Source organism: Triturus cristatus, chromosome 4_2, assembly GCF_964204655.1.
Source record: "Triturus cristatus chromosome 4_2, aTriCri1.1, whole genome shotgun sequence".
In the NCBI taxonomy this organism is placed as follows: Eukaryota; Metazoa; Chordata; class Amphibia; order Caudata; family Salamandridae; genus Triturus; species Triturus cristatus.
In genome coordinates, this window is record NC_140586.1 from 969899354 (window position 1) to 969927032 (window position 27679).

A 27679-nucleotide genomic window follows, 5' to 3' on the forward strand; every position below is an offset into this window, starting at 1 on the left:
TGCCTCTAAAGTTTTGACATTTAAATTACATGCAATTAACTAATTTTCCAGCTCATGCAGAAAGCGCATGATCGGGAAAAAAGCCAGTAGACACCTTCCAACAGATTATTCCAGCAGGATTTGTGACATAATCTTGGAATCAGTGGTAATTCACTGATGCAGAAAGTAGATTTCATTCACAAACACATTTCTTATGTAAGGTTGGATAGACAATGGGCCTACGATAGAGAATGCACATTCTGGCTTCTCTTCAAGGCATGATTGTACCTTGTCCTTGTCAATGGTTGAACGTCCGTCACATTTACATATTTGCATTATAATAACACCAGCAGCAACTGGTCTGGATCAATTTCCATCAATGATGCACAGTCCTTGGCAGAGTATTTTAACAGATTTTTTTCGAACTCATATTAACGATTTTCAGTGCATCAGACACACAAATAAAATACAAAAATGTGCAACACAATAAAGTTAATTTGTGACACTAGTTTTAGAAACTAAATCAAAGACAGAGGTTAGGGATCTGTTATTCTTAGGAGTTCAGCTGCAGCTCTGTAAATGTAATGTAAATTGATACTTGTATAGCGCACTACTCACCCGCAAGGGTCTCAAGGCGCTTGTACGAATACCGCTGTGGAACCCATCCTAGCTTTCCCTGTGTGGTGTCCACTCTTGGGCACCCCCAAGGTGGAGGCCAGGCATCCTTAGCATTGTGGGGGCCGTTGTGGAGATTAAGCAAGCTATTGCCCAGAGTTGCAGAGTGGGACTCCATGATTGGAATGGCACCGAGGCGAGAATTATCAGGTCCGTGGAATTTTTGAGCCCAAGACCCACCGAGGCGGGGAATTGAACCCTGGTCCCGGGCTAGACCTCTGCATCAGGGTCTGCTGCTCTAATCATTGAGCCACACTTCTCCTCTCTCTGAGAGAGAAAGCAAGTACGTTGACAAGAAGAGTGGGGAATGCCCTTTCAAAACTACTTTTCGAGTGGAGAAAAAACTAATTCAATGGAATGGACATTATAGCCCCATGTTGGACATGACCATTTTACAGGGTCAGCCCCTAAGTTTTTGCTTTCACCCTCCTGTTTTCTGAACCCATTTCTGTAGGCTGTTAGGACTCTGAACACTTTACATCTGCTAACCAGAGCTAAAGTGAATTTTGCCTCTCCCTTTAAACATGGTGAAATTGCCTACACCCGATTGGCATTTTTAATTTACTTGCAACTCTCCAGTAAAGTTGTGTAATATATTCCCAGGGCCTGTAAATTAAATGCTACTAATGGGTCAGAAGAACATGAGAGGCTTTTCCCACATGGTGTGGGGCTGCCCAGTCATCCAACGATACTGCCGTAACATATCCAGGACCCTCCTGGAGGTGTGGGCCTGACAATTGAGGCCTCCCCCAAAATTGCCCTTCTTGGTCTCCTGGATGACATGGGTGGCCCGAGGACTGACAGTAGGGCTGGGAAAGCTACTGGCAAAATGTGACATCGCCAAGCATTGGAAGGCGCTGTATGCCCCACTCCCCTTCATGAGGGAATGGAGAGCAGGTGTGGACAGATGTGTCAAATTAAAAGGACCCATCTACTTAGCACGTGGATGCCCCAAGAAACGTTCTGAACTTTAGGGACGATGGTGGGCATACTACTGAGTCAGCATGTGGAGAGCCCAAGTTGGGGAAGAGGTTCCATGCAGAGGAGAGTTTTATTGTAACTGGCCCCTGATGTCCCCTTGAATGGACTGCAAAGGGTGTATCTTTTACGTGCTGAGTTTTCCAAAAGCAATAAAATGCTATTAAAAAATGTGACTGCTTTGTGCCAAACTAGCAGTGGGTTCAACACAGGTTTATGTGGGATGTGTGTGTGAATTTACCCAAACACCAATGTTGGTTGCTGCTTGAGCAGGGCTTGTGTTCAGTCCTTGGAAAGACAGTGAGAGAGAGTGTGAGGGTAGGTTGTTATGTAAACAACCAGATATCAGCTCTCCCTATTTTTGTTGAGGTTCAGTACAATTACACACCAGCAATAAGTTTATGTTACGGATCTGAAAGCTTTAGCGCGTGAACTGTGTACAATCTCCTCCTTTGTAAGAAATAAGCAGCAAAGAGATAAAAGCAGTTCCACCCTTAACATCCCTTTCCCTCTGAGTCAGTACTAATGTGTGCCCTTTTCTCTGTGTTGTGGGGCAGGCATGAAGAAGCAGGAAGGGCCCATCTGGCACCAAACAAGCCAGATCTCCTCAGTATTCTTGGAGTCCCCGCATCATTCCCTCCTACAGTGGGGTCTCAGTGTGGACCGGCGATGCGGGTTCCCAATCGGGAGTGTATAGGAGTGTCGGATTCAGGAGATACAAAGGTGTCCGTATGATGGCAAGGATAGGTGTGCAGGCTCTGGCCATATCCAAATTGCCCACTCTGCACCTGGCTTCTTGCAGTAGCAGCTTCCGCTCACAAGCCACCCATTGCTTCACCTCCCTCATCAATGTTGCTATTTGGCACCCCCCGGGGGTCTTCCCATTCCTCACCCTCTCTTGCTCGGCTAGAATAAACACATCCTGAAATGTACTTGTGGCTTTGGTTTTGGCTGTGTGTGGAAACCGTCCTAGGAGGCAATGGCCTGGGGAATTAGGAATTTCCCTCCCCGTGACATCTGCATCAGTGGTTATGATTCCCCCCAGTAAGCCGCAAGCGAAGGACACGACTAGAACATGTGGAAAATTTGGGCTCCCACTTTGCCACATTGGCGGCAGGCCGCATTCGCCAAGTGAAAGTATCTCATGGTGGGCTCTGGTGTTAGGTATGATCTGTGAAGGATATAATATGGGATCGGCTTAAAACATGCATTCCCGGACACCTTCAAAGTCCTCTCTGGTGTGGTATCCCAGTCCTGTGCCTCAATCGGGGTTCCCAGATCCTCCTCCTGTCGCAAGCACAGGCGCTCCAGCAGATGCTGGAGGTCCTCCTGTATGGCCTTGTACAAGCATAAGTAAGTAAATAAATAAAGAAATAAAACATGAGACCGCCTTCATGATGCTTAGAGAGCCGAGTGATGGCAGGTTCGCAGCACCCTCCGCGACAGCACCTCATTGTTTCCGCAACAACGACGTTAGTGCTCTGTGTAAGAGGAACTTGCCTTGCGGTAGATTGAATTCTGCTCAGAAGTCTTCGAACAGACGCATTGCAGAGTCTTGAAATAGGGCTCCTACTTTTGTTGGCCCTTCTTTCAATCAGGAGTCCTGACCTCTCTAGCTTCCACCATGGAGCAGTTCTAACTGAGTGTTTTTTGCAAGCATCGGTTCGAACACCGAGTGATCACCTGCAGCTATTTAATAAATATTAAAGATTTTGTCCCCCTTGCACCACACAATGGGAAGCAAGAGCGACACACCTCTTAAGTTAGATTTATCAAGCCACGCAAGGCCACCTTGCATGGTCATGCGTGGCATGATGAATCTTGAGTAACACAACACAAGGCAAATCACTGCGTGGCGTTACTCTGCCCAGTGAGGTGTTCCATGGGTGGAGCGTAGGTGTTCCCACGCTTCCACCAATGGATTTCAGCACATTCCAAGATTTACCATTACTGGTAGACCTGGTAACGCATCAAAATGTTACACATTCCAGGGTGAGGCATAACGAGGAAATATATCTTTATTCTGCAGCACACATGTCCCTTCCTGCACAAACACATTCCTGCTTACAATGCACCATGGTACAAGGGTGACTGCGTTGGCTGTAGGCAGCACATTGCGAGCCAGAGCAGGGAAACGACAGAAATGTGCTGTATCCTGTTAGATACATTGCATTCCTGCCCTATCATGCTGCACTGCATGATTTTTAGGTCTCGCCTACGCAGCGCGCATGCACTGCATAGGCAAAAAGACCTTTAGCCATCGCTTCGGCTTTGCAGCCAAAAACGTGCAAACGTTCAATTCCCTTCAATGGCAATGCGTGCACGTGTGGTGATTCACTTGCGGGAGCGCGCAGCGCCATATGGTAGCAATTATCGCTCGAGGCGCGCTCGCTCCCGCAAGTGAAACGCTTTCAATTTTGCCAACACTTTTTTTGTACCCTGCTTTTGATGCTCTCAGCCCAGCTCTCCTGCTGAAGGCCAAGGCTGCCGGATCTTGATTCTCATTTCTACCAAGACATTTTGCGCACACGAAGACCGATTGTGTCTCTGGGATGTCGTAATCACTGTGGATTTTAATTTTAAAAGGTGCATCTGGCCTCACATATCAGGACCGGCAACGCAGAGCTTTCTTGTGTTTAGTCAAGAGCGCCATCAAGTGGGAAGCGAATGTAGAGCTGTATTTTCTGCAATTGAGAAAATTCCGGAATATGTTCACTGTTGAGGCGGAGAAGCTGCTCGGCAAGCGCCTGATTCATCCTTAATGAACATAAACATTGCAGAGAGATTTAAAAATATAGATGAACTACAGGATATCCGGGACGCCTAATTATGAAAAGTGTGTTCACAAACGCAGTCTAGAAAATAAATACGCGCCGGGATTCAGCACACGGGGAATGCCTATGATCGAAAAATAGAAGACCAAAAATAAACAACACACAGTCCAAAGCTGCATCTTCACGTTCTTGGACTCATACAAATTCTGCATACAGTTACACTTCTAACACCAAAAATTGCTCGTTAGCATATTGATGAAGCCCTCAAATATTACATGGCATGACCTTTATTTACTGTTTTAGTGATATTATTGTAAATCACATTATGAATCGGGATTTCACCGCGGTTTAAAGTCAGGTTACGATGCAGACAGAGAGCATTGGCTGCGGGGCTAGACCTGGGAACCAAAAGCAGGCCTGGAAAAAATGCTCAGAGCAGCCCCGCTCCATCTGCCTCGCTCTTGAAGCCTGCCCGTGCCTTTTGCAATTAACCTCCAGGAGCTGCATAAAGTGACAGAAGGCACCATTAATGGCCCAGGGCTTTCAAACCAAGCCTCCCAGGGCTTCAGCCCACCAGGAAAATGCCCGGTGAAATAAAAGGCCTGTCCGGCCCTGATTGGCTGGCATTGTGTCCTCACTGTACTCCCCCAACCCTACCCGTGCCCCTTCCTTTCAATTGACTTGTGTATGTGGGCAAGCACACACTTACCTGTGTGCCACTTACGTGTGTGTTGCAGGTTTTAGGTCCTGCTTATGGGACTGCACCCAGATGTATACCCACCACATCTGGCCAGGCATGCCCAGAGGGGTTAAAATAAAAGGGGGTAGACTGCTTGTGCTCTCTCTCTCACACAACTGCATCCCTGTGTTGTGTGCCAGTTATAGAAGGTCAGTAATTGCTTCAATGTGTTCTGTCGGGTCAAAGAGTTGCTTAGTGTCAAAGATTTTAAATAACAATCACTTAAAGCTTGTAAGTTCAATAGATAAGTCCATTAAATGTCTCATGGTATATATGGCTGTTGTACAGTTAAATCACAGGACCAACAACGTAATTCAACAAGCATTGGCATAGACAATAGGTTCGCTTTTGGGACCTTATAAGTATTTAGTTATGCAGCACAATATACTTGGCGCGACAACATCAACTGTTGCATGGCTAAACACTTATAAGGTCCCAAAGGCGAGACCTATTGGCTATGCCAATGCTTGTTTAATAATGCCCCTAGCTGTATCCTCGACAGATCCTTTATAAATGACATGCCTTCTGTTTGGATGAAAAGCTCCCCATTTGTGATGGTTGTCTGCACAGCCACAGCCAGGACATTGTTATATAATTGAGTGCCAAAAAAAGCAAACAGCATTGGCATAGCCAATAGGTCTCGCTTTTGGGACCTTATAAGTATTTAGTTATGCAGCACAATATCCTTGGTGCAACAACATCAACTGTTGCAGGGCTAAACACTTATAGAATCCCAAAGGCGTGACCTATTGGCTATGCCAATGCTTATTTTTTATTATTGTTTATTTTTTATTCTCCCCTTCCTTCGCGACCCCTATGCTCCCCCACCCCACCAACCCGCCTGCCACTCGTAGCAAACACAGCGCAATACTGATTGTGAGGGAGCAACAAAGATCGCAGTACTTTTCTCCCATTTGTTAGAAAGTGCAGTGCCTAATTATTCAACCACTGCGAGTGGTGATGCTTGCTTGTTCTTGGGGTTTTGAACAGTTTAAAACATCTAGGGGGTAGATGATTTTTATTTTTTTAACTGGGGACCAACACAATTTGACATCTTTGGAGTGTGAATGATGTAAATGTGATCATAGTGTGGTGGCATGTGCATACAGAAGAATGCACCATAATGTATGGGAGAGTATGTGGGAAGAGTTTGTTGTGATGAAGGGCTTTGGGTAGATTTTAGGAGATGCACCAAACAAAATCAGAGAACTTCAGTATTTCTACAAAGTTGAAGATTAGTTGTAATGGAGTGGGAATTTGTTATTGTGGTCAATCTGTTCCACATGCACTTGGAAATATTTTTGTAATAGTGTGCTGGAATAAAAAAATGAAAAATAAAATAAAAGACAGCAAGATAGGACTGTCACTTAATGTGCCACATAATGGGGTAGAACTTGCCTTTTCTTGCCACATAAGCTTAGCAAACCCCAGCTGCATAAAAGCATGATCTGGTTATCCACTGCCACACAATCCAAGTGGACCTGATTGCAATGCAATACAGAGCAGTGTGGGGTTTATGCCCCCAGATGGTTATGGGGAAATACATGTGGTCAAAGGGAATCATTTAGTGATCAAAAGGGGTCGCTGGAAGTATAACAATGAAATAGGAGCAACAAAGATCATTAGGACTGCCGAAAAGACATTTACGAGACACAGGTTAAGTGAGGTTATTTGACAAGAATTAAGAAAAGCGCTTCAACGCCTCGTCAGGGGTAGTAAGCGCTATATAAATGCAATTACAATATAAGATACAATACAATACAATGTTGGTGTTTATATGCAAACTTTGTCCCTGTAGCTGTTATAGCTGTTTGCAGTGTAGTTATAATAGCTAATTTGCAAAATCGACGTGAAGGTTTGTGGCATGATGTCGTAGCTGTGATCACAAAAGGCCCTTATTTTCTGCCGGTGCTCTGGATCTGAATTGCGGCAGTTGAAATTCGGATGCTGTTCAGTCTAACGCTCACTCTTGATTGTTCCCTTTGCCTTTGTGCTAAGTAAATAGGGCCATATCAGCAATGACCAGTATCGCACTCATTATTGCCGTCGCAGCCGTTTCCTCAGAATGTTTCCGATTGCTGTTTTCAACAAAAATGGCCTGGTGTGCACTTGTTGGCTTTTCCCCCCTTTTTTTCTCTCATCGCTTCTTGTTTTGTGTGTGGAGGATGCTTCATAATGGAGTTCATTATATTGCTAAATATTTAATTGATTAGACACTGTTCTTGGTATCTTCAGGTGACTCTATTGCCTGTCGCCTGTGTGAATTATGTGGAATATTTTGACTCCTGGCTGCTGGTCTATGGTGTTTTTTTCACTCTTCCTTGATGGGCAGATTAAAGCTGCAGTTTGAATTTCCACCTAAAAAACAATCTACTACGACTTCTAATAGTAGCTCCAACACAGACACTGTGCAGACCTTCTTGAGTAAAACTCAGTCCCCCTCTTCAGCTACAAAGAGGTTAAAGCAAGACCCCCCATCGCCTAACAAATCTCCATCTTCCGCCTCTTTATAAATATTGCTGGAGGAGATTCGAGCATTGCTCCCTTTGTTGAGGAGACTAACAAGCGTATTCAGAAACCAGATGATAAATTTGAATTAATGGAAAATCGTGTCTCCTTTGTGGAGCAGCAGGTAGTGGACTTACATGAGGAAACATCTAAAATTCATCATTTGGAGAAGGATCTTGGTCAGCTTAAAAAAAATGTGGAGGATTCGTAAAACAGGAATAGGTAAAATAACCTCCGTATTTATGGTCTCCCAAATCACTTGAAGGGGAGTATTGTGTTTCCTTTTTTACCTTCTTTCTTCCAAAACTGCTGGACATGCCATCTTCTACCTCGCTCAACATCCAGAGAGCTCATAGCTAAGGTCTTTGTCTTACTTCTACTATATTACCTGCAAAACCAAAGAGGAATCATCATATTATTTCTAAAATGTATATATTGGCTATTGGTACTTGCTGGTTTTTGCTGCGGCCAAAGCTAAGAGACAAATGTCCTGGTTGGGTCAAGGATCTTTCTGTCTCAGGACGTTTCCAATGTCACTGCGGCCAGGAGAAAAGAGTTCCTTAGTCTTCTACCTTCTTTAAGGTCTTTAGGTGCCGGATATGGACATTTTTGTCCCTGCATTCTTAAACTGACTTATCAGAACAATGCTGTTATATTTGAGGATCCAGCAGAACTCCAAACATGTACACAAGTCCACACATCAGATACCATGAATACTGGTGGTCCTTCTTCATGTTGATTCTTTTTATCTGACACTGTTTTGTCCATCTGAACTCAAACGTCCTTATATTCTTATATGTTGGTTATTGTGGATATGATGGATTAATCTACAACTTGATTTATTCGTCCAACATGTTCTTTAAATGTTTGAATAATTTCTCTTTGCTCTTTATTTTTTTTTGTAAATCATCATAATTTGTACTGTAATTCATTATAGTATCCTCTTTTCTTCCCACAGATTCATTTTGTTCATCTGCATAGTACAGCAGCCTTCCTGAGTGTATATTGTCCTGATGTGGTGTGGACTCCTTCAATCCGGGTGTGTCATCTATTCTTGTATAGTCACTACCCAATTCCCTTCTGTTCCCTTTTTCTTAGGTATGTATTCTCAGTCAGCCTGTTTGGACATGTACTGTCTTCTCTTCTTGTTCATTGTTTCCTTTTCATATTTTCCCTCTTACCTTCCTTCCTTATCTTTTTCCTTCTCTGAAGTTTTTTTCTCTCCCTTTCTTCTTTCCCTCTCATTCCTACATTATGCTTCTTCTTTTCTGTATTCTATGTTGGCTTTTTATTATTTCCTTTAATGTTTCTAAACAGTAATTCTCTTTATTGTGCATAGTTCTGAGTGATAACATGGAATATTAAAGGGATCTCTTAATCCTGTTAAGCGACAGAGAGTATATCTCATCTAGGTAAATCTAATCCTGATCTGGTTCTTCTTCAAGAAACTCATCTTGTTCACTCTGAAGCATCGGAATTTAACCGGGCTCGGGTTGGTCATATTTTTGCTTCCCCATCACTGAATAGAAAGAATAGTGTTGTTATATTGTGTGAAAATCCCTCAATATTACTATGGTTTCTCAAGAAGTAGATGATAAGGGTAAAACAGATTATTGTGAATCAAAATATAGATAATGTCCTCTTACTATAATGAATGTTTGTGGCCCTACATTGCACAGAAATGTACACAATTTCAGGATCGATATTTTATCGCAGGAGGAGACTGTAATCAAATTATGGATCTGTTTATAAATAGACAATCCTTGGTTCAATTTGTGCCACATAAAATATATACGCAATTTCATTTTGCTATCTCCAAACCAGTGATCCTCGAAGTACGGCCTGGGGGCCGCTTGCAGCCCTCTTGGTCTTCACATGTGCCCCCACCCCCTGGTGAACAGCAGCATGAGCTGCTCTTTAGTTTCTGAGCACTAACATTCAGAAAGACATGTTCAATAAATGGGCAACCATTAATTAACCTCGAAATAAATGCTTGGCTGTTTATTTAGCATTTTTTAGACCACTGAACACAATCCCTGACCCACCCAGGCCCCCTACCACCACCCTGCTGGCATCAGTGTGGCTCTCGTGTACACCACAGACCATATTTTGTGGTCCCCGGGCAAATGTTTGCGAGTACCCATGCTCTAAAGGAACCTTGGTAGACTCCTAGAGATTGTCTAACTCTAACAGTGGCATATCACTGGACTCCACGGTTCCTGCGGAGCGTGGGGTCCCCCAATCTCCTGGGGACCACCTCAGCACAGTGCTCTGGCCGGAAAGCTCCTGATCGAGTCTGGAGGGGGCTCCTCAACGTGCCTTGCAGGGGAGCCCCCTCAAGTTTTGTTATGCCAGTGACCTCCACTGTGCAAGATTTTACTTTTTATTCAACTTCCCATGGCACTCTTTCATGATAAGACCACATATTTCTTTCTAAATCTCTTGCACAATACATCATACAGTCTTATATCACTCAAATTGTACTTTCTGATCAACCTATGGTTATTACAGACATGGATTTGGTTCCCCCTCATTCTCCTTTGCATAGATGGAGATTTAATATTTCTATATAGGGGAGAGGAGTTGGCCTAACCGCTAGGGCGGTCGACCTCTAACCTGGGGAACTGGGTTCGAGTCTCGACAATGACACTGAACATCCTGTGATTCTGGGCAAATCACTTAATCTCCCTGGGCCCGATTCACAGAACTAATTTAAGACAAAATCCTAAACTTACTACCATTTTGGTATTCACAGAAGGCACCTACTCATTTTGGTATTCACAGATGGCACTTACTCATTTCGGTATTCACAGAAAGCACTTACTCATTTCGGTAATCACAGAAGTTAGGAGTCCTAACTTTAGGACTCCTAAATGCCTTCTGTGAATACCGAAAGTCTTAAAATTAGGATTTTTCTCAGTTTAGTAGTAGTATAGTTAGGACTCCTAACTGTAGGACTCCTAAATGCCTTCTGTGAATACCGAAAGTCTTAAAATTAGGATTTTTCTCAATTTAGTAGTAGTAAAGTTAGGACTCCTAACTTTAGGACTCCTAAATGCCTTCTGTGAATACCGAAAGCCTTAAAATTAGGATTTTTCTCAGTTTAGTAGTAGTAAAGTTAGGGAGTCCTAACTTTAGGACTCCTAAACTGAGAAAAATCCAAATTTTAAGACTTTCGGTATTCACAGAACTCATTTAGGAGTCCTAAAGTTAGGACTCCTAAATTCTGTGAATACCAAAGTGAGTAAGTGTCTTCTGTGAATACCAAAATCAGTAAGTGCCTTCTGTGAATACAAAAATGGTAGTAAGTTTAGGATTTTGTCTTAAGTTAGTTCTGTGAATCGGGCCCCTTGTGCCTACCAAAAATGACTGTGTGTCCTCATGTAACGTAACTAGTGCAATGTAAAGCACTCGATACCGATTCGGGTCAAGTTTGCGCTATATAAAACTCTGCAAAAAAAATATATATTGCAGGATGCTCAGTTTTCTAGTTTGTTTATTTCTTTTACCTCTGAATTTTTTTTCATTGAATGACAATGCAGATGTCTCTCCTTCCTTACTCTGGGATACGTTCAAAGTCTGGCACGAGATTTCATTTTAAATGATGTATTCAAGAAACAGAAAAGTTGTTTACGAGAACATACGGTGTTGCTTTTGTCAATTAAATCTTTGGAAAATAAATATTTTTCCTCTAAATTGTCTTCTGACCTTAAAGCTTTGCTGCAGGCCAATTGCAATTTAATACTATTTCCACTGAGGAATCTGACTCTATACTTCTTACGAATAATGTCTGTTGTTATGGTGGAAGAAATAAAGCTGGTATATTATTGGCATATATACTTTGGAAGAAAGGAGAGATACATTATTGACTCGATTTCAACATCATTGGGGCAATCCAAGGCTAATCATCAGCCCATTTTAGAAGAATTTATTATATTTTAAAAAATCCATTTATGCTCCTGAATTAGCTTCTCATCCTCTCACAATTGTGGAATATTATGTCACACCCCTCATTCTATTCCCGATGGACTTTGCATCTTTATACAAAACCTTAGTTCTGAAGAAATTTCTACAGCCTTAGGAATGCTAAGGTTGGAGAAAACACTATGACTTGATGGTTTCACAGTAAAGTTTTTTCTTCACTTTTCTAATATTCTTCTTCCTTATTTGTATTGTTTTTTAAAATCATTTTATTGTATTCTCTTCCACTTCTGGTACCTTTCAGGAAGCTATAATTTGTCTTATTCACGAGGACGGTAAAGAGCCTCAAGAATGTAAGAATTATAAACCTATCTCTTTGTTGAATGTTGATTATAACATTTTTGAAAAGCTCTTAGCTCTTTGTTTGGGATCTTTTCTTCCTCATTATATAGGGAAAGAACAATCAGGGTTTATCAAAGGGAGACATATCAGATAATGCTAGATTATTTCTTAGTGTTCTAAGTAAAGCTCCATCATTTAAAACTTCCCTTGCAGCTATAACGATAGATGCTGAGAAGGCATTTGATAGAATTCATTGGCAGTTTGTGTTTCATTCGTTACCATGGCATGGATTCGGCCCTAACTTTATAGCAATTATTTCACTTTAGTATCATACCCTTCGGGCGTCCGTAATAGTGAATGGTGTAGTATCTTCATATTTTCCTCTTTATAGGGAAGTAAGACAAGGTTGCCTACAGCCCGTTCTCTCTTGAATCCGTATTAATTCTTCTGTTTCTGGTTTTCCTTATAGTGATCGTCATCCAAAATGTGCTGCTTATGCAGATGACATTCTTCTATTTATTTTTGACAGTTCTTTACCTCCTCTCTTCCATTACATTTTCTTTGAAATGTTTCTGGATATAAAATTAATAAGGAGAAAACGGAAATTCTTCCGCTTAATAAATATGCTTTGAGTCATTCTTATTCTGTTACTGCTTTTCAATGGTCTACCTTTGCTAAAATCAAATATTTGGTTTTTAGTTTACAAATTCTATTCTAGATACTGTAAAAAATAATTTTAAAGAGCTTAATATCAAAGTCGATAATATTCTCTCCTCTTGGAATCCTTTATTTTTATGTTGGTGTGGTTGTTCAAATTCTATTAGAATGTTGATGTCCCATTTTTTGTTATATCTTCTTTCTATGTTGTCAGTTCATATTCCAAAATATTTTTTTAGAACATTAATTTAATACTTCTTACATTTTTGTGGAAAAATAAAAAGCCAAGAGTAGCTTTAGTTACTTTACAAAAGTCAAAATTAACGTGGGCAACATTTTCCACATTTGTATTACTATCATTGAGCTTTTGATTTACGTCAAGCAGCTCTTTGGATTCATCATTGTCTCCATTATGATTAGATATTGAAAAAGCTTCTCTTCTTCCTTTTACTTTTAAAGAAGTGTTATCTCTCTCTTCTACCAAATTGTTTCTTCACTCTCCTCTTTTACTGAAGAATGTATCCGTGATCAAATCTACATTCTTCCCACTATGACAACATCTTTGTTTTTGAAAATGCTGATATGGTACAATTCCTTAATTAAGATTAATAATAGGCCTTTCTTTTGGGGTACTTGGAAGGACAATTGTCTGATGTGGGTCTCTCAACTTTTTAATAATGATTCTCCTATCTCTTTTCCTTAATTTTTTCTTATGCATCAATGGCCTAAGTCTTTTTATAATCGTTTTTTTATCATCAATGAATGTGATTCTTGATGTTCATGTTTATTTACAGAATTCCTAAAGTTTAGTTCCTTTTGCTTCCGGAGTTACTGAGTTTCTGAAAAGAGGTCCTTCAGCATCGACTATTTATAAGTGTCTTCCCTTCCAGATCCCTCACAAACAAAATCCAAGTGTGAGCTTTTATGGGAAAGGGATCTAGGGGTTTCTTGGACTATCGATTTTTGGAATAAGGTGTGGGCGCATGTATACAAAATCTCTAGATCTGCAAGTGTTACACGGTCCTATTTTTTATTTATCACCAACTTAATTTGACTCCTTTGCAATACTTTACTTCTCCTTGATAATTCCTGTTGAATGTTGGCCTTGCAATTTTCCTGCGGCAAATTTTATACATATACTATTTCATTGTCTTAACACACTTTCTTTCTGGCACTTGGTTTGGTCTCAAGTCATAAAGATTTTCAACGTGAATCACTCTTTTAATATTCCTTATCTTTTTTAGGAACAAATTATCTTATTCCTTTTTTCAGAAAGATCACTTATTAGATATTTTATTAGTGATTGGTTTTCAGCTCAGCAGTTTTAATTGGAAAATGTCAGCTGAGTTATGATATAAGGCATGGTGGGTTCACATCATAAGTTGGATACTAGGTAGACTATGCCATGTTAACCTTCTCATAGTGTGAAATTGTTATGGTTATGGTTACCTCTTAGTGCGTTTCTTACCCAAGTTGACAGTGGTGTCCCAAGTTCTATACCTATATTATCGGAACCCTTTTATCCTCCGTGAATATTCTATCTCTCTGTCCTCCTTTTACATGTAAATGCAATTTTAATGTTCTATTTATACAGGTGCTCTTTATTTTTAGAGGCTAAAATATAGATGGGAGTGACGTTATCCTTTGCCATAATATTCATGATGTAGCATAAGATGTTTTCTTTTATCCTTTTATGTTTTCCTGTTCCCTCCTTCCCTCTTTCCCTCCTTCACTCATAAAATTATAAAGACTTTAATGGTTTTTCCCTTGGTTTTCAATACAGAATGTTCATTGGTGACTCATTATTTTTAAATTAATTTTTATTTGTGTTATGCTGTATATAATGGATTAAAAAAAGTATTTTAACTGCAAAATTAGGTAGGTCGGAATGCAACCCATTAGGTATCACAGCCATCACAGGGATGGTTGGCTGCTAGGCTTAACAGAATACCATGTCTGTGAAAGCTTTTTATTAAAGCAGTCTTTTGTTGTTAAAAACACATCCCAATTTCCTTAAATGGAAATGGGATGTGTTTGAAAAGAAAAAAATGAAATTTTGTGGTTAATTTTTTAGTAGTAAGCAGTGGTCCATGGAACTACTGTCTGCTCTTAAAAATATTATTTACATTCTTAAAGTGGAAGGGGTTTGAATCGGTGGTAAAGGATTACAGTTTTGCAACCAGAATTCAGTCACAAAACAGTAATACAAACTGTTAGACCTGGCACCATTGGCGTGGGTCTCCCTTCCATTTTTTTGCTGTTGCCTCATGTGTTTTTGCTGGTTATAGATGCTTTGGGCACTGTGCCACTGGTGTTCAGTGCCACAGAGCAAGTGTTCCCTATAGTAAAATAAAGTATGGATTAGTGACTCCATGATTGGCTTGATTGGTTTACTTGTCAGACCCTAGTACAGTGCACCGTGCGTGCCCAGGGCTGGTAGACCAAATACTGCTGGTGGGCTGCAGCACTGATTGTGCCACCCACCGGAGCAGCTTGTAAAGTGTGTCTCAGGTCTGCCATTGCAGAGTCTGTGTGCAGTCTGGTACTGCCATGCTGACTGGGCAAGTGCACCCACTTGCCAGTCCCTTAAACCTTCCCTTTTATACATATTAGTCACCCCTATGGTGAGGTAATTCAGTTTTAACTCCATTTTGTATTCTGTCACCATTTTGTTGCCCTCACTCAGGCAGCTTGGTAAACCGAGTGTTTTTGCCCTTTGTACTGCCACGTGTGAAATAACCTTCCCTTCCTTGTTGTGAAGCCAATTCCAGGAACTAGCCAGACTGACTAAATCCCTGCCTATACTGACTAATCCTTGTCCCAACTATTTGTTGGCCTTCAGAATTCTTTCTCCGCATTATCCTATTTTGCAAGTTGTCCTTGGAAGCACACAAACATGTCCTGCCGTTACTGATTGACCTATAGGTGCTGTTATTGATTGACTTATGGGGTTGGGCAAAAACACGACTCAAGGGGGACGTTCTGGTTACATGATGCCTTGTTTTGAATGTTTTCCTATTGGCTAATATTTAGCAGATCTTGTATGTTCATATTGGCATTTTGCATGCTTGCATGAGCCAGGACTGCCCCTTGCTTTTATGCTGAGTATGTAACCCTCACATATATAAGGCCCCAGTGTTCTGCTCTCTTTGGACTGCCTCATTCAGTTGCTGCGGCTTCTGGGTGACGTAGTCACACTCATTTTGAGTTTAATAAAGATGTTCTTTTATATTTCAGTTTCTGTGCCAACTTCTTTTTTTGTTAGTTTAACCCTGAGAAGGAGTTTTGAATTTCTTCAATGGTAGGCCCAAGAGCAGGGCGCATTGTGGGTAAAATGTAGGACATGCCCTGGTGTGTGTGGCATCTCCTAATTGTGAATTACAGCCATTTTGGTTTTTCACAATTGCAAGGCTACCTGTTCTCCATAGGCCAGAATGGCCAGTTTGGTTATTACATTTTATAATCCTAACTGACTCAGGGAACATGGTAGAAATTCGAGTTTAGTATGCCTGAACTCAGAATGATAAAATGCATATTTTAGTGAAGTTGGTTTTAACATTCTGTGTTTGAAAATGGCACTTTTAGAAAGTAGGCATTTTCTTGTCTAACCATCCAAACCTGCCTCTGCTAGGTTGTGTATTCCTTGTCTGGGGTTTGAGTGACAGGGCTGTCGAATTCTAGGGGACAGGGTGAGTCAAGAAAGATCTGCATCTAGATGGGAGGGAGGAGTTGCACCTGGGACCTGAATAGGGCTGTGCCTTCCCTCCACAATGCTGGCTCCACCTCCTGTGGTGCGACTGATGTCTCTGCCCTGCACTCTGAAAGGAAAGAAGGAGACATGTCAATAAAGTGCTCCAGGACTGACTAGAACTGGTTTGGACTAGGCAACGGCCTCTCTGCCTTCAGAGAACAAAGGGAAAAGGAGTATAAATATTGGGACCCAGACCCAAGAACTTTAGATCACTTCTGGGAATCAAGACGAACCTTTGCTGAGGAGAAGAACCAGGAAGCTGAAGGAGGAGACTACCCCCGTGCTGTGTGTTTGGGGGTTGTACTGCAGTGGTTGCTTCATTGCCAAAGAAAGGAGAAAAGGACCGAGTGTGCTTTCTATAAACTTGAAGAAGAATCTCCAAGGGCTTGAACTAGAGCTTGCCTCCTGCCTGAAGTCTCAGGGATACAAGACTTGACCAACCAGCTCCCCCTGAACTCCCTTGCTGGGAACTGAAGTGCCTGCTTCTGTGCTGGGCCTTCTGAGAGACTGCGTGTTGCTGGGAGCTGGAAGCGAGACGCAAAAACGATAAGCGTGTCGCCGCTCCAGCCGCTATCATCGCATCGCCGAGGAAGTGAGCCGCCGCTGTCATCATCGCATCGCCGAAGCGCGGCACATCACCGGAGAAGCAGGACGCTGCCACAGAGGTCATCGTCGCATCACCGGAGAAGCACGTCTCAGAGCCTGTCGCGGCTCCAAAGATCATCGAGTCGTCGCACGGCCATCGGGCGTGTCCCATCACACCAACATTGTCGCATCGCAACCAAGGCGTCATTTAGTCGCATCGCACCAGAGGAGAGAATCGCATCGAGGTGCAAGTGTGTCGCATCGCACCGGAGAGCAGTAAGAAACTGACGCATCAACTCCCCACACAGTAAGGAAGCGAGCATCAACTCCCCTGCGCAGCAGTAAGGAGCCGATGCATCCTCTCCCCTGCATGTAAGGAACCGACGCATCACCTTCCCTGCAACCCTTTTGTTCTCGTTGTGCTACGCATCTAAGGTACATTGAACGTAAAGTGTTGCATTTACAACTTGAGAGAATGTTGCAGGGATTCTGCTCATGCACAGAACTATGCTCAAGAAACCAGGACCTCAGTGAATTGCGGAGTACCAAAAACTCACCTCAGTACCTAGAACCACTATCCGACTAGCATCAGTGTCTCATTCGTTCTCCATATCATCTCGAAGCTACCAATGATTAGACAACCCAGAACAAGCGACTTAGAGTACTCTCAGGAATGGTGGGAATTAGAAATACCTGTTTGTTAATATTCTCATATCAGTCCACAACAAGAGTAATCAGAGACACAGTAAAGTTTAAAATATTTATTTTATAAACTACGTGTCCTAAGATGCAGTACTTTAGCTAACATAAGCAGACAAATGATTAAAAATGAAACCATCAGCATTGTTACAATACCATAGAAAATGAAGGGAGAAATCATATTACAAATGATATTGGAATACAACCACCCTCCCTTCGCTAGTAAGCTAGTATTATTAAACTATTAGAAGGTCTCTAGGTTTGAATGGGGAACCCCATACCATAAATATCAGCTTAGGTGAATCACATCACAGGATCAGCTATGCTCTGTGTCTGCAAAAAGTCTTCTCCAAAGTGTCTATCTCATGCATGCAAACTGCAATATTAAAGGCACTCGAGTTTCAGATATTTGCAGCTGTGTGCGTGTTATGGCTAGAGCGTGGCCCGATCAACCTGAATTCAAAAGCATACATTGTTTGTTGGCCCTGACTGCTTCTGCACACAATGTTCAGACCAAGGTCGCGGTGCACGTCTAGGGATGCGAACAACAGACCGTTCTCATGTGAAGAAAAGGCAAGCAAACAGTTTTCATATAATAACATCTATCTACAGAGTCGTGTGCAAAAGCAGCAAAAGTGGCAAGATGGCGTTTTAATTTCTAAGACGCTTATGCTAACATAGCAATGTGTGTGCCTGTAGTTCCGCCTCCACTACACCCTCCCTTGATCGGACCACGAACTAATAGGGAGACAAATTAGAAACGCAGAGTTCAAGTTCGACAGAGACAGAACCAAGTGCATGTATTGTTCATCCATATGAGTGGTAGTGAAAGTTCGAAAAACCAGCTTAAAAAATGAAAAAGAGAGAGAGAAAAAAGAAGAAAAAAAAATGTAACATTTTCGCAAAGGCTCGGTAGAGCCTGGATGTAGAGTCAAAAAAAATGGAACAAACTCAAAAATATGTAGTTTGACTAATGGAAGATGGACGACTTCCAAGTTAATCCATCAACATGTAAGCACAATAAGTAGCGACAGCCTCCAAGAGGAAGTCATTATATTGGTCTGTAAAAGATTCCGCCATCCAGTCTAATAAAGTAAATGAACATACATGTTCCTCGATAACTGGAGCCTCTAGTACAATCAGAGGACAACTTGCGTGTTCTTCAAGATAACTTCTCGCCAAGAAGTCGTGCGCTGCCGTATAGATGTCCCAATTCCCTAGGACTCCATGTGCTGCTCCACAGGCCATCATCCCGATACCAGAACAGTCCAACTCATGAGCCACTAAGGGACTCATCAGTTGATCACAATCCAGGGCAGGCGACACCGAGTTCAACAGGCACAAATCCAGAGCCCATTCGAAAGGACAATCTAGGCAATGAAAAACAGGTTGCACGCAAGTAAAGTAGGAAAACCGGAAGGACAATCCATAGGCTACACTTAAGGTGGCCAGTGGTAATGTTCCATAATATTCAAGCATCTGGTTACGAAGTTGGAGCAGCCGGGGTAGGCTGTCATGTGACACATATTATGCAGCCATTGCGCAGCAAGCAGACCAACAGGAGCACACCAGCCATGAGGGCGAGAATCAACAGGAGCCCGCCGAAGATGCTGGAAAAAATAGAATGAAAAAATGCTGGTATCACACCAAAGATTGTTTGGAAGGAGGTCACGAGGCCGGAGCCCACAACTTTGAAAAAATGCGCCAAGCCAGTTGTTGACGAGGCATTGAATATAGTATAAACCAGAGCACCGAAATGAAGGTATTCAAAAGCGCATGCACCTCGGTGCAGGTGTTAGCTAAGTGAAGGATGAATGTTTCACGGGAGGATGTCAGTGCGACTTCTTTTTGAGACAATAGAGCCCTTATTCTGCTCATCTTGTTGAACTCCACTTTCAAGGTTGGGATGGAAGACCAGATGGATACATCCAGTCTCCCATGCGGGGACGGGAAAAGGACATTTTTACAGCAGACTACTCGTTGTGAGACAGTTACACTGTAGGCAATTCACACTAGCATCCCGCAGCAAGCCTCATTATTCAAAAGAAAATAACTACCGTTAGCTAATAATGTAAAAATGGGTGTAATTGCTGGAACAGAAATCCATCCCTTTCAGAACGCAAGCCAAATTCGGTGCCTGAACGTTGCATGCGCCATGCAATTGGATGTGCCTACAGACTACTGAGTGATCAGGTGTGGAAGTGCATTCCTCACCTTTCAAATAAACCTCTTTACCTTCTCTCATGCATCTGTATGTAAATGGGAGTGACCAAACTTCCTGCAGGAAAGCAGTACCCAATGGTTCATATCTGCCTAGGGCATAATGTTTCATACATGAACTTAACTTAAACATAGGAAATGGCAAGGTGATTAACCCTTGGATAAGCCACACAGCTGAGTTCAATTCGGCCACAGAGAAAGTTGAAGGTTCCAGCTTTTCAATATGCAGTAATGAGTATGTTGCATCTCTCATAGACATGAACTGTTGTATTGCAGTCAGATTAAACAGCAGGAATAAAGACGATGTGTTCATGTGGTCCCAGGGAACTTTCCCAGCCTTCAATGTTTGCAACGTCCATGCAAACTGCATAATCGAACGCAATTGATTTTGACCATGATATAAAAAAGACATATCATCCTGTACAATTTCCACAACAGATTATCTAATGTGTAAATTCTTGAAGAAAGGGTGTTAATGCTGTTATCGATGACCACTAGCACTTTTTCCAAATTTGCTTGATCAATAGCTCTCAATCTGGAAGCAGCTTTAATTTGCGATGATTTCCAAACTTCGTTATAAATAGCATACACCCACCTTTTGGACCTGCCACCCACAGGACCCTTAACAAAATCATTCAAATCCATTTTGACATGTAATTTTGACAAATGAAGTTTAACAGATGCCAAGGTGGAATGTTGCAGCCAGTTCTGACATAACTTCCCCCCGAATAGGTAGTAAACGAATGGAAAGTTTCAAAGCGGGGTCCACTCTAACCTGTGCATATCCAGGGTATAGACCCAGAAAACGATGTTAACAGGAATCTGAGATCTTCTGCCATATCAACCATCCTTCAGGATGTAATTCGGTAATGTTGAAGGACGTATTAGTAATATATGACTGCAACGCATCAAGGGACAGATCTGTGTGATTATTCCATTGCGGATAAGCACCCAGATCAGGGACAGAGGGCGAATTAATCTTTTTAGAAGTAGCCAATCCAAAGCAGGTGGTTTGAAAAATGGTAGAATTAAAAAATAACATGTGGTTTGGGATGAGGCAGGCATGATGCAAAGCTTCTGTTCCTTGCACCTGCCATGTTTTAGAACCCTAAACAGATTTAAGATCAATGGTATCTTTCCACAGCTCATAGCCCCCAATAGCCAATTCAGCCATAAAGGACTTGGAATACAATAATTTAGTGTGTGTCAGTCTAACTTTGGAAGCTGATGCCGCCACGACTTTAAAATAAAGGGCTTCTGGTTCAGAAATGCTGAAATCAGTAAAATATGTACATTTGTTCACTAGAGTTTTGGAGCTGCCATCAATGGGTGCCGGACAATGTTCCCATAGCGTATAATTAACAAAATTTCGAAATGTATTTGCTTTATGTAGGAAATGATTGCCATAATGTTGATAGCAAAACAACTCCCCGTAATTAGCTGTGTCTAGATACAAATCTTCAGCATCAAAAGCAGCATAATATTTCAAATCAGAAAACAGTGCCTCTATGGCCTGGACGTCCCAATCATCAGAGCGGATGGTTTGTTTCACAACATCCCCCATAGAAACACGAAGTACATTGGGGACATTAATCACCTCTGTGGGTCCATGAATTTGAAATTTAACAGCATCCCATACAATCCCATCCAACACAGGCCAGGCAGTAATGTTCACAAAAGTCTGGTCCCTCTTCATGATGTGAGATGAGGAGTGGGGAGCCAAAGTTCCATCAATTAGTCTAATTGCAGATCTTTCGGTGAGATAGTGTCTGTTTACAAGATGAAAAAATACCACCACAAACCCAATGGACATAAACAAAAAAACACTTATTAGTAACAGCCAAATGTAAGTCCAAGGGGGAATCAAAAAATGTCTTATAAACCAAGCTGCAAAAATAGGAACTTTCGATGGGGCATTGGAAGTCAAAGAGTTTGTGTCAAATGAAAAATGTGACTGGTCAACTGCAGTTGATTGTAAACCAGGCAACAACACATCTGTGGGATAAGTATCCTCAGTATCTTCAAGTGGACCACCAGGCAGTGGAGGCAATAAAGAATTAGTAACTGTATGCATCTCGATGACAATGTCAGGTCTGGTGGTAGACGCCGGAGCCAAAACAGAATTTCTCAGCATCGCAGGACAAGGGACCGCTGGAGTCATACTAAGAAGAATCGGCCACTCGCTGTAGTTTGACATTGTCAATGGAGATGTACCTGTTATCCTTGCGACCAGGAAGTGGAGGTAAAATGACTGTTCTTGTACCCTGCACGCCAAGCTCTGGTACTGGTGCACGAGAAGAGGGGCTGAACTCCTTCTCGTTCTCCACCTTCTCACGGGCCAGGTCACCAACTCGAGGTAGCCAGCCGACTACCGGAATCTGAAGTGCAGCATCAGTCGTGGAGGGCAAGTGTTCCTTTGCAAGACTGTCTCTGGTCTCTTGTAGATTTTTCAATACAGCACAGTGATCATCTACGTCAAAGGGTGCGGCAGACGCCACCATGTATAGACCATCAAGGTCCGGAACAAACATCTTTATGCCAAAGAGCATTTCGTATGGGGTCCACCCACCAAGAGATCTTCTAGAGAGATTATTAAGTGCACGTTGTACGTTATACAGATGGGCTAACCAGTTCCTGCCAGTGCCTAAAACCCTAGCTGTCAGAGATTGCTTCAAGTCACGGCTCATTCGTTCCACAACATTATTGCCCTCAGGCCGGTATGGAGACGAAAATATGACTTGAACCCCCAAAGATCTCATGGCTTCTTTGTACGCCTTAGAAGCAAACGCAGGACCTTGGTCAGAATGAAGGGTTCCACATGCAAAAATTCCCACAAAGACACGCAAATCCCTGATGACAGTTCGAGCATCAGCACTCCTTTGCAGGAATACCCAAAGAAAACGTGTGCATGAATCCACTGCAACTAAGATACAGGTACTTATACGCAGAGAAAGGACCGCGCTAATCTAAATAAACACAACCTAGTGGTTTATTAGATATGTACAACTGTGTTTGTGGTGGGCGCACAGCAGTCGAAGGTTTAATCTGCTGGCATATGTCACAATTAAGAACATAAACTCGAGTCTGTTTATACAATCTGCGCCACCAGTAACGTTGTTGTAAGAGAGTAACTGTCGCTGAAACGCCAGCATGCGCAGAAGCCATGCCTTCGTGAGCCGCTGTTATCAAGGAAAGTCTGCAGTCCGCGTTGGGAATCAATCTGTCACCAAAGTCGTTAATTCTCACATAAGGAACTTTATCAGGACTTAAATGATAAGAGTATTTAGAAGGGAAACCTCTAGGGTAATCACTTACCTACTCTGTTGCATCAATAGCTGCCAAGATGTCATCATCAATCTTACTTTTGGATCTCGTAACTGCTGCTACTAGATATGTTGCCACTGCTGTTTTCGCTGCTTCGTCAGCTAAGCTGTTTCCGACAGCGTGGACACCAACTCGCTGGTGCCCCAGAGTGTGAATTACATTCACGAGAGGCAGATTCGGTTTAAGTTCTGCAACTCGAACCCAAAGCATTTTTTGCTTGATTGTGCTACTCTTGGAATCACGATATTCATTTTGAGACCAAAAGAATAAATTGTCGTTAAAAGACTGAACACAGTAAAACGAGTCACTCACTATAAGAGTTGTAACTCGTGGATCCGCAAACTCCAGTGCGAGCACCAGAGCACATAGCTCCACCAACTGTGCGGTACAATCACCCAATGACTGCGTATGCATGACATAAGACTTGAATTCACCATTCACGAAAGTACCATCTACAATTGCGCAGGCGGCTGAATAAGCATACCTTGATTCCGTCGCCGGTTGCGCCGAACCGTCTGTGTAAATAATACAATGGTACTCCTCAAGCGGGCGCAAAGACAGAGGAGCTGGATGAACGAATTCATACTGCAAGTACTCCTGAGTCTGTAATGAGGCATCAAAGATGTAGGTAACATCCAGTGAGGTCAAGGAAGTGGCCCATTGTATCCAACGCGGATGCAAAGCTTTAGAATTAGGTACACTGGCTTTCGCTACTGCCTCTAGAGCAGGATACGGTGTGACAACTAACATGCGTTTCCCCTGCGACAGTGTTCTCTCTTTAAGAATCACCATCTGCACCGCAGCCAAACTTTCTCGACTGTGGAAAAGCGCATTTCAGCTGAAGTGTACAGGTGTGATTTGTAAGCAATGGGGACTGTGTCGCCCTCATTGAACGTCAAGTACGTGAAACCCACATACCACATACTGGGAGGGGATTACACCTGTTCCCTGGACCTCACACTGGACAGATCCTACCCCCCTGCCGCGCACTCCCCAACCCATGCACAATCAGCCGCATTCCGTGCCTGGGCTGCTCACTGGTCCCTGGTGGACCCATGGAGGCGCACACACCCAGACTCCAAAATATACTCATTTCACTCGACACCACATGACCTACGAGTCCGTCTGGACCGCTTTATGTGTACACAGTCTCTCATTCCCAGCATCAGGCACTCAGACTACTTGGGCAGGATAATCTCGTATCATGACGCGCACACGTTAACACTAGTGTGGCGACCCCCAGCGCCACCGATCCCCACATGGCGCCTCCCCAGGGACTGCCTTCTGGACCCAGTGTTCAAACACGAGCAGTCAGAAACCATCCAACACTATTTCGCTGACAACGCAGGTACTACCTCGACAAGGATCCTAGAATGGGACGCATTCAACGTAGCCCTATGGGGAGCATGCATCTGACAAATCACCGGAGTGAAGCAGACATTAGAAAGAGCAGTGCAGACCACAGAACAACAAGTAGCTAGGCTCTCTAAAGCGGCTGACCAACGGGAGCTCCCCCCACACTATGGGCGGAGGCCGAAACCAAAAAGAAGAGGCATGCGGTGATCTACGTCGGTATAATTTCCACACGTACACCACCAGAATCCACAGCAAAGGTAACCGCGCAGGCGCCTTACTGGCCTGGCTTATCTGTCAAGACACGCACACACAACCGATCACTAGTATTCGAAATGCCGCTGGAGACATAGTCTATGTGCAAACTGATATATTAGATGCCTTCCATGACTACTACGCCAAGCTCTATGGGGAGCCCATGCTCGACAGGGGGGAACACATACGGAACATGTTGACATCACGTACCATAATCCAACTCACGGGCGAGGAATGTAAGACGTTAGATAACCCGATCACGCCGGCGGAAATCAAATCGGCCATCACAACCTGGCCAAAAACAAGGCTCCGGGTCACAACGGGTTCCCGATGGAACTGTACTCCCCGTTCTCCCAGCAATTAGCCCCACGGCTGGACACAGTCTTTCGGGAGGTGCTAGAAAGGGGACTCCTCCCTCAATCGATGCGAGAATCGGTTTTGGTAACATTCGCCAAACCCGATCGGGATCCTTTGCTCCGGCCTTCCTACCGACCTATCACCCTCCTGACTACAGATTGTAAAATCCTGGGAAGGATTCTAGCGGACAGACTGACTGACATACTCCCCAGACTAGTGCACATAGATCAGAGTGGATTCATCCCTGGGAGAAATACTTTCCAGAATATACGGAGACTGTTCCAGGTCCAGGACGGGGTACGGGGCAAGTTCCCGAGGGAGGCGTGCCACGTGCTGGATCTGGAGAAGGCTTTTCATTTGTTGTGGGTAGTGGTATTGTTAATAGGAAATAGGCGCTTGTGGTTAATTCACCTGTTATCGAGTGGAGATTGCATTATTTACGGTGCTAAACGGTTGGGGAGAACCACCAGCCTCCCTAAATGATTGTGGCAGAGCAACAAAACAGTCTTCAAAAGTCATACCCAAGAACTCATCAAGTATCAGTTAGCATAAATGCAAAACCATTTACGGCATGAGACACAACAAGTTAGTCTTTTGCTTCTTTCTTTGCAGTTTCTTTTCTTTAATATTCCTCTTTCAACAGTAGTTCATCAAGCCAACACGTGTTTCGTCGCCTCCGTAAAGTAGTACATGCGACTTGATCATGGCTAAATAAAGAATGATATGATAATCTACATTAATGTTGTCATTCTTGTTCACATTTTTCATTATTATTCAACTTAGGTGCTCCCAGGGTGACTAAAGTGGCATTGATTGTTAAGGTGATGCTGTCACACTCATAAGGGGTGCACAAATGGTGACGAGCGGTCCGGTCATGGTCCATATATGTGCTAAGCAAAAGGGCTGATCTGTGCCGAATATGCAAAGTGCACGTGAGAAAACGAGTGGTAACGTGGTAGTCGGTAATATTATCTGTTAAGCATTTCTAAGGGAATGGAAGGTATGTGTAGTCTCCAAAGATCAATCCCCCAGTGCAAAAAGAATTAAACCAAAGCGGTACTTGACTTAATAATATTTTATAAGCAGAAAGATCACAAATCTAAGGATCTGAATAAATCCGACCATCAAGAAACAGACCAGAAGTGGACCACTAACCTGTTCTCAATAGTGGTCTGAAAAAATATAAAGAGAAACCCATACAACTAAGTAATTGTATGCTCAAGAGAAAACATTTGTAGTTGTCTATGTGTCTTAGAAAGAAAATATATATTTTCCGGAAAGCCTTTTAATACATACATAAAGTGTGACGATAATTCCGGGTCACACTATCCTGTGACGCAAGGAGGTCCCCTGTTGAGGGTTCGGCTTATAGATTTTCAACACACACACTCGGGGCTAATAAAGTTTCGAAAAAAAAATTTCGGTTCGAATTCTGATCCCAATACAAAATGGCCGCTACGTAGGCTCTGTGTATACTTACACAGTCAGAAAATATTACATGTGGCTTAGAAAAAACGGCAAGAAACGATAATGTAAACTCCGTCTGGTTTTCCCCTTTGAGGGTATAATTATGATAGTGGTCCAGACATTTTTCACATTTCAGTAGTTACGTGACCCCAAACACAATGATCACATACTGATGAGCTTTCCTGTGCGCCATGCCCTAACTAGCCCTCCCACTAGCTTTGGCAGTATCCAATCACTTTGATGATTGGTCACGTGTCACGGAAGCACTAGATAAGCTAGATAAGATCTTTCTGCTTATAAAATATTATTAAGTCAAGTACCGCTTTGGTGTAATTCTTTTTCCACCGGGGGATTGATCTTTGGAGACTCTCAGGAATGGTGGGAATTAGAAATACCTGTTTCTTATTATTCTCATATCAGTCCACAACAAGAGTAATCAGAGACACAGTAAAGTTTAAAATGTTTATTTTATAAACTAGGTGTCCTAAGATGCAGTACTTTGGCTAACATAAGACAAATGATTAAAAATGAAACCATCAGCATTGTTACAATACCATAGAAAATGAAGGGAGAAATCATATTACAAATGATAGTGGAATACAACCACCCTCCCTTCACTAGTAAGCTAGTATTATTAAACTAATAGAAGGTCTCTAGGTTTGAATGGGGAACCCCATACCGTAAATATCAGCTTAGGTGAATCACATCACAGGATCAGCTTTGCTCTGTGTCTGGAAAAAGTCTTCTCCAAAGTGTCTATCTCATGCATGCAAACTGCAATATTAAAGGCGCTTGAGTTTCAGATATTTGCAGCTGTGTGTGTGTTATGGCTAGAGCGTGGGCCGATCAACCTGAATTCAAAAGCATACATTGTTTGTTGGCCCTGACTGCTTCTGCACACAATGTTCAGACCAAGGTCGCGGTGCACGTCTAGGGATGCAAACAACAGACCGTTCTCATGTGAAGAAAAGGCAAGCAAGCATTTTTCATATAATAACATCTATCTACAGTGTTGTATGCAAAAGCAGCAAAAGAGGCAAGATAACGTTTTAATTTCTAAGATGCTTATGCTAACATAGCAATGTGTGTACCTGT

The 27679-nt window shown here is 42.6% G+C and overlaps 1 protein-coding gene across 1 annotated transcript in view; it reads right to left on the minus strand.

Moving 5' to 3' along the window:
- The window catches only part of LOC146839176 (CD5 antigen-like), a 612478-nt gene that overhangs the window by 428140 nt on the left and 156659 nt on the right, over positions 1–27679 (minus strand). The gene's annotated exons all lie outside the window — the stretch shown is intronic.